The sequence below is a fragment of the Rutilus rutilus genome (genome assembly GCF_951802725.1).
Source record: "Rutilus rutilus genome assembly, chromosome: 22".
In the NCBI taxonomy this organism is placed as follows: Eukaryota; Metazoa; Chordata; class Actinopteri; order Cypriniformes; family Leuciscidae; genus Rutilus; species Rutilus rutilus.
This window is the reverse complement of record NC_140227.1, coordinates 27578591-27586543: the sequence shown is the minus strand read 5'-3', so window position 1 is coordinate 27586543 and position 7953 is coordinate 27578591.

Below are 7953 nucleotides of genomic sequence, written 5' to 3'. Positions count from 1 at the left end.
AATGGATACATTTGCATGACTTTCTAACATTTACAGATGGAGAATATAACAGTAAAATGTAAGTTTTGCACTGAGGGGGAAAAAATCATATCACAAACGCATAAAACAGCACAAAATATACGATGTTTGATGGTGGATCGATTTGATCCAAGATCGACCTCTAGGGCTGCTTCAAAAACGTGTCCACACGCAATTATCTAGACTTGATAAACCTGGATCAAATTAGCGAGATTGCGTGAACTTCAATTACCTTTTATGGAACCACTTTAGCCCCAACGTATTTGTTAAGCTCATTCAAGTCCGGTTTTGGAGTTTAATCCCCGCTTTTCTAAGCGTCTTTTATGGAACAACCCTCAGGGGCAGCAATTGTACAAAACGATAGACGTCCCTGTGATTTAAGTGTTCTTGAAGCAATTCATGTGCTAATTAAATGTGTTGTAAACAAAGTATACTACATCCATTTTAATCTCTGCTCTTTTTTCCCCCTTCTTTAGTCTGCCTGAAGTCACTAAGTGGCTAATTTATGGCCTGGATGGATTGTAATTAATAAAAATAATTTACATTTTTAATTTTGTGACCAATACTTTATTGATTTTCTTGCAAACAAAGTTATCAGCATTCAAACTGACAAATTTTCACTAAATTACTTCAATATGGAAAACATAACTGATAACAAATATAAAACAGATATACAGAAGAGAAACATTTACACATACAGAAGGACTAATAAAATAATAATAATGCAAAATAAAAATTGAACTATATGCATAGTCAGAGATAAATGATTTACAGGAAGAAAATGTCTATTGAAATAAAGATAATTGAGGCCTCAATAAAATTAAAAGAAAAACAAACTTAGATCATTTAGGTTTTGAGAATAGAAATCAAGCGGTCATGAGCTTGGCTCCAGTGCATAATAGTTGTAATCTTTGCCCTATTAATTAAGGCAGTGGATCGCTCCAGACGGACAATATCTATAACATAAGACAACCACTGCTGTTTTGATAAAGAATGAGGAGGAAACCAAGAACTAATTATTAATTATTTAATAATTATTGGTTTTCTTGGCCGTTTTTGAATTAACGTAAGGGCAGCAGAGGATACATCGTTAAGAAGGAAAAGACATGGTTCAGGATTAATTGTCAGTTCCAAAAGTTGTGATAATACAGAAGAGACATCAACCCAGAAGTTGAGGATTGAAGGACATTCCCAGAATACATGGAGAAAGCTGCCGATTGCCCCAGTGCTACATTTGTCACACACAGGGGAGGGAATCAGTTTCATTCTAAAACGTTTCAGAGGTGTATAATATATTCTGTGGATTACATTTACATTTTTAATTTTAACCCTTTTTTTAATGAATAAATTTAATGGAAAAATGATTCATTGCTATTTTTGTATGTATCTAGACTAAAATGACAGTTCATGCATTTTTTCCAAAATATGCCCATTATTTTCTAAGTTACACTCTGTATCTCCCGAGATACATTGCTCATTTAGGGTAATATTTTGCAATGTATTCTTTTTTATTATAGGTCATATGACAACTTTTAAAACATTTAATGAACAATTAATTAGCTACATTTTTTCATGTTATCCATACAACATTAGAAAAATTGGAAAAAAATGAACTTTTTCTCCCAAGATGCATTGCCTATGTAGGATATAAATTTAACATTTCATAACTTTTTAAACAGTTCATGTGCTGATTTTTAAAACACCTTTTTCCTGTTTTGTTTTTTTAATTCTACCATCTTCCCTGTGGTGCCCCACACCAGATATATTCTATGGCAATGGAAGCTGAGAAAACAGTTGCGAGCATTTTGTCCAGTGACCAGGCAAAGCCTCACTTTGCACTTCTGACACATGATGGATGTCTGCCCATGATGGAAGTGTGTGTGTGTGTGTGTGTGTGTGTGTGTGTGTGTGTGTGTGTGTGTGTGTGTAAAATAGAGAAAGTATTGGGAAGGGGGGTTCCTTCCCTCTTCCCTCCACTCATTTACTAACACATCACCATAACACACATCATGTGGACACACACAAATTCAAATTCAAATGTATTTATAAAGCACTTAATAAAACAACAAAGTTGACCATAGTGCTGTACAAGCAGTAAAATAATAAGTAGAGAAAAGCAAAAAAAAAAAAAAAATGCATATCCAATATATCTAAATAAAAAGTACAAACATCATAAAACAGTCAAAAAACGCTACGCTATCATAAAAAAATATGTTTTCAGATGGCTTTTAAACTGACCGAGTGTAGGAAGGTCCCTGATATATAAATTGTAAACTGTTCCATAATTTCGTGGCAGCCACCGCAAATAGACTAGACCAGGGAACGACAACTGGCGGCCCGCGGGCCAAAACTGGCCCGCCATGAATATTTTCTGGCCCGCCGGATTATTTTGGAAGTCCTAAATGCTGCACAAAACTCTTACACTACTTGAGAAAAGACGTAGTCGCGCGGCGATTTCACCGCCGCATACTGTGTGAAACGCCTATAGGGAATCATGCGGCGCGGGATTACATTAATCTGACGCATAAGGAAAACCGTTGAAATCAATGGAGTTCCTTGTTCGTCAATATGACGCCTAGGAGTACCTTCAACGTCTTCTTTGTGACGCGGAAGGCACTTGACCATGCTTCAGTTTTTGACGCCCTGGGAGTGAGAACGGAATAGCGCGTCAAATTCGCGCCTGCCGCGTCTAGTTATAAACGCTTGACCACTTTGTGTCCATCTTTTGACAGCGTATCCGCACTTAATTCTGACCACCTGTACACCTAGCTCTGAGGGGCTGTTTGGTACTGAAACCATTGTCGGTCAACAACATTCTTTTCTTGCAAGGATGTTTGAAATAGTTTGACAGAAAATAGCCTACTTCATTTGTCAGTAGGGCAATATGATTTTCGTTTATGTTGCTTAGAAATTTGAGTGATAGGCTTTGTCCTATTTAATTTGTTATTTATATTTCATATTTTTTTTCTGTGGCATTTTTTTCTCTGCTGACAGTACAATGTTAAAATAGCCTAATATTTATATTGACACGAACACAATTTTTGTATAGCATTTATAATTATTATAGGGTACTTAATCTCCTTCTTTCCGAGACTTTCTTTTAGAGACATTTGAATGTGAGATTATGGAAACGAGATCTAAATTTTGCGGACCCGTGAGGTCGGGAAATAAAGCGGGTGAACACAGAGTGTATTTTAAGCGGTTGCTGAATAGAACCTTGTGGGAGCGGGACGGGGGGAAAAACAGCCCCGCTCAGACCTCCTTAAATCTTAGGTGTGTATCTGTGTGTCCCGAATAAATAATAATAATAAAAAAAGGAATAAAGTTCAAAAGTCGGACTGTAAGCGAATGAGGCATGATTGCTATTCACACCTTTATTAAAATGGCTGTAATCTGTTACCACAATAGTACTTATCTGTTTAAAAGGTGTTAAATTAAAAATTTAAAATCTAAATTAAAATTTGTCTAATCCAGTAATACATTTTTTCTATTTTTGATCTGAGCACAATCAGAAAATCAGAAAACCCGTCGTTATTCGTTTTTTCATTTTAGTTCAGGAAATAAATAATGGAAAAACAAGTCGTTTTTCATCTTTTTATTTTTGGTTTTAATTTGAAAAAACGATTGAACGAATGATCCACGGATGGTGACGGACCCATCATATTATATAAGAGTACTATTTAATTTGTATCCATAGGCCTACTCTGTGTAGCTGGCCCGCCATCTACTGGCTAAAAAAAATATTGGCCCACGGCCAAAGTTACTTGCCGACCCCTGGACTAGACGGATTTCAGAAAAATGGCCTTCTATAAGAAGTGAGGAGCATTTATGGGTACAAGTTGGGAACCGGCCTACCTTATATTTCAAGGGTGCTGAGTCCAAAAAAACTGGTTCCCAAGCGAAATTTTGAGTTTTTGACCTTCTAATTTGCATATCAAAATGGCCGCCAAATTGCATATCTTGCTCAGTCGTTGGACCATTTTCCCCTAGTTTTTTTGTAAGTAGGCAATCAAGATGAGGAAATTAAGTTTCTAGATCGATAGTCAAGGGTCAGAGCAAAGATATAATGGAGGCTCACTGCCTTTTTTATGTATATATATATATGCAAAATACCAACTTTTAAGGTGAAATTAAGCATTATTTGTGTAATTTTTTTAAGGCCGACATACATATTCAATCAATATCACTCTTAAATGTTCCCAGTGTATATATGATATGTGACGTATTCCATATTACATAATAACTAAGAAAAACACCATTGCAAGTTGTCTGAGATTTCCTTTTTTTATGCAAATTAAGGTGAGACACTACAGGTGAATAGGGTAAAATTTTTAACTAGCAGATATCATCATGAAACTTTCACAGTTGATTACCTACATTAAGATGAGAAACAAAATGTATTACAAGTTTTCTGTAATTTAATGTTTAAATATGCAAATTAGGCAATATCTAATCAAATATGCACTAATTTGCATAGATTTAAAACAACGAAATCTGAGTATTGGATAAAGCCAGGTTAAAAATGATTTTTTCATTGTGTTCACATATTAGATGGGAAAAAAAAATACAGAGGGATTTATGGATATCTACTTTTGTTATCCTGTAAATCAGAAAAAACTGTTAATAGCCTTAAAAAAAAAAGATTTTCGCCATGTTTTTTGGAATAAAATGTTATATAAATCAGGCTAGGAATAATATATTTACAAATCCCTCTGTAAATGTCTTCATAATATAATATAACATAATATAACTATAACTAGGTACAAGTACAAAAGTTTGGTGTATAGGTGCTACTGAAGTGGAGCGTAATTTTGACCAAGATTGGTTTGCAGTGATCGACCTGAAGGACGTACTGTCTGGGCTCCCCTTAGTTTTGAACGGGCTCAGCGTTTGCCATAGAGATAGACAAACAACATGGCAAATGAACGAGACCGCAGCAGCACAAGCACACACGCCAAAAGCGTTTACAAACTGAATTTCTATTGTAATTCTATCAATATTCATAAATGAACAATGGCTAGGCTGTTAAGCTCTATAAAGGAAAAGTCAACACTATAAAAAATGAAGTTAAAAGTAGTGGATGAGTCATGTTGCCTATTTTAAAAGTTTTAAAACTATGTGCAATTAACTAATCAGATCATATCAGTGTTAAGGTTACTACGACATACTACAACAACAACATCAAACCTCATTAGTTCTTGTGTCATGACATTTGATCAAAAGACTTGCAAGAACCAATGAGGCTTGGTTTTTTATGTAGTAGCTAATACAATAAAACATCATTGTAAACAAAGACTGACATTTTTATGTTTTCATCCTACAAAGACATTGTATGATTTCAGAAGACTTTGAATATGACATGCAAATTGAATAGGTTACTTTTTAGATGCTTACTCTGAAGTCATTGTATGAAAAGATGTCACTATCAATAGGTTTATGATGTGAGTAGTGAGTAAGTGAGTAAATGATCACAGAATTGTCATTTTGGGGAGAGAAAGACTGCTTTAAAATAAATTGACTCACGTTCTTATCAAGGCTCTCTAGTATTGAAGTCATTTCTGGAATGTCCTCATAACGCTTTGACCGGAATAACTGTATCAGCTTTGAGAGATGACCATCTAGGGCTAGGCCTTCCAAAAAGGACTTGCTCGGGTCCTTTGACACAAGCCTGGTGAATTCTTTGCTGATCTATAAAAACATAAATACATTTACAAATTGAACAAAGATGCCAGGGTCTCAGTGACATTTCCACTCAACATTAAAGAACTGGTCATATAATCTTAGGATATTACAGTAAGTTTGCCCATATCTTCTAATAGAACAGCACAACTTTCACAGCCCAAGATTTTCTGATTAATTCAAAGCACACAGAAATAAATAAACACAATTTACCTGTCTCTCTGTGAAAATGGCTGGCCATCGGATTTTCATTTGTGACACTGGTGGCTCCTCATCAACGACTTCTTGTCTTCTCAAAGAATACTATGGAGGTAGATTTGTGTCTTTATTATTCAATCAAAAAAAAGGTTGCTTCAATCAAAAAATATATTTTCAATCAAAAAAACCCGTTTCAATCAAAGAAAAAAAGTGTTTGAATGCAAAAATATATTTGAGACTCAAAAAAATGCATTTGAACACTATTTTTTTTTGCTTGAAAATGTTTTTTTTGATAGAAGTGAAGGTTTTTTTGTTTGAAGCAACTTTTTTGATTGAAGTATTGTTGTTTTGTGTTTGGGCCATATTATGGGTAGGACATTTGTGTCTTTATAATTCAATCAAAAAAGAAGTTGCTTCAAACAAACAAAACATATTTTCAATAAAAAAATCACTTCAATCAAAAAATAAACCTTTTCAATCATAGAAAAAATGTTTTTGAATGCAAAAAAATATTTGAGATTCAAAAAATTGCACTTGAACACTTTTTTTTTGATTGAAAATGTTTTCTTTGATTGAAGTAATCTTTTTTGTGTTTGGACCATGTTATGGGTAGGACATTTGTGTCTTAATTATTCAATCCCAAAAAAGTTGCTTCAATCAAAAAAAAAACATTTTCAATCAAAAAAAAATAATTTCAATCAAAGAAAAAACTGTTTAAATGCAAAAAAAAAAAAAATCATTTGAAGTGTTTTTTTTTTTATTGAACTTTCTTTTTTTTTGAATGAAGTGAAAAAAGTTTTGAAGTCGTTTTTTTTTTAAATCATTTTGACACAAACGTACCGCAGTGGGGGCGGGTGCTTCCCCATTGGTCAGACATGCTTGAGTGACAAGTGTCTACACCAACGACGTCTTTCTGACAAGCAAGTCATGGTCGCCACTCGCCAGCGAGCCAGGAAGCAGTGGTGGAGTTGTTGGTAAGTAGATAAAACCGTATTAAAATGATTGGTGTCACGTTATTAGCCTACTCTGTTTGATATTTCGATTAAACATACAGCTTGCTAACTTAGCTCACGTTGACTAATTTGTGTGATGGTGTTAGATATCTGACGCCTCATATTGTCAGGCAGGCTAGCAGGGTGCGCTAACGGCTAATTGAATTGTTTATTTCACTTAAGTAACGTTACAGAGGCTTGCTATGTGCTAGTGCTATATTGTGTTATAATACGTAACGTCATTAGTGGTCAAACAACAGTCCACAGGCCAACTGTTGCCCACAGCGCTGCCTGTTTAGCAGCAACAGGTCATGCAGAGCCTGAGTCTATCTTCTCACACAGCCCACAGGAGAGCCCCGCTCTCAAAATAACAGCATCTGCCTCTGTGTCTGCGAGCATTTGACTGTGATGGTGGGGAGACCACTACCCGTGAGCGAGAGAGAGAGCGGGACGGTCAAATAGCTGTAATCCTGTGGGCTGTGTGAGAAGATAGACTCAGGCTCTGCATGACCTGTTGCTGCTAAACAGGCAGCGCTGTGGGCAACAGTTGGCCTGTGGACTGTTGTTTGACCACTAATGACGTTACGTATTATAACACAATATAGCACTAGCACATAGCAAGCCTCTGTAACGTTACTTAAGTGAAATAAACAATTCAATTAGCCGTTAGCGCACCCTGCTAGCCTGCCTGACAATATGAGGCGTCAGATATCTAACACCATCACACAAATTAGTCAACGTGAGCTAAGTTAGCAAGCTGTATGTTTAATCGAAATATCAAACAGAGTAGGCTAATAACGTGACACCAATCATTTTAATACGGTTTTATCTACTTACCAACAACTCCACCACTGCTTCCTGGCTCGCTGGCGAGTGGCGACCATGACTTGCTTGTCAGAAAGACGTCGTTGGTGTAGACACTTGTCACTCAAGCATGTCTGACCAATGGGGAAGCACCCGCCCCCACTGCGGTACGTTTGTGTCAAAATGATTTAAAAAAAAAACGACTTCAAAACTTTTTTCACTTCATTCAAAAAAAAAGAAAGTTCAATAAAAAAAAAACACT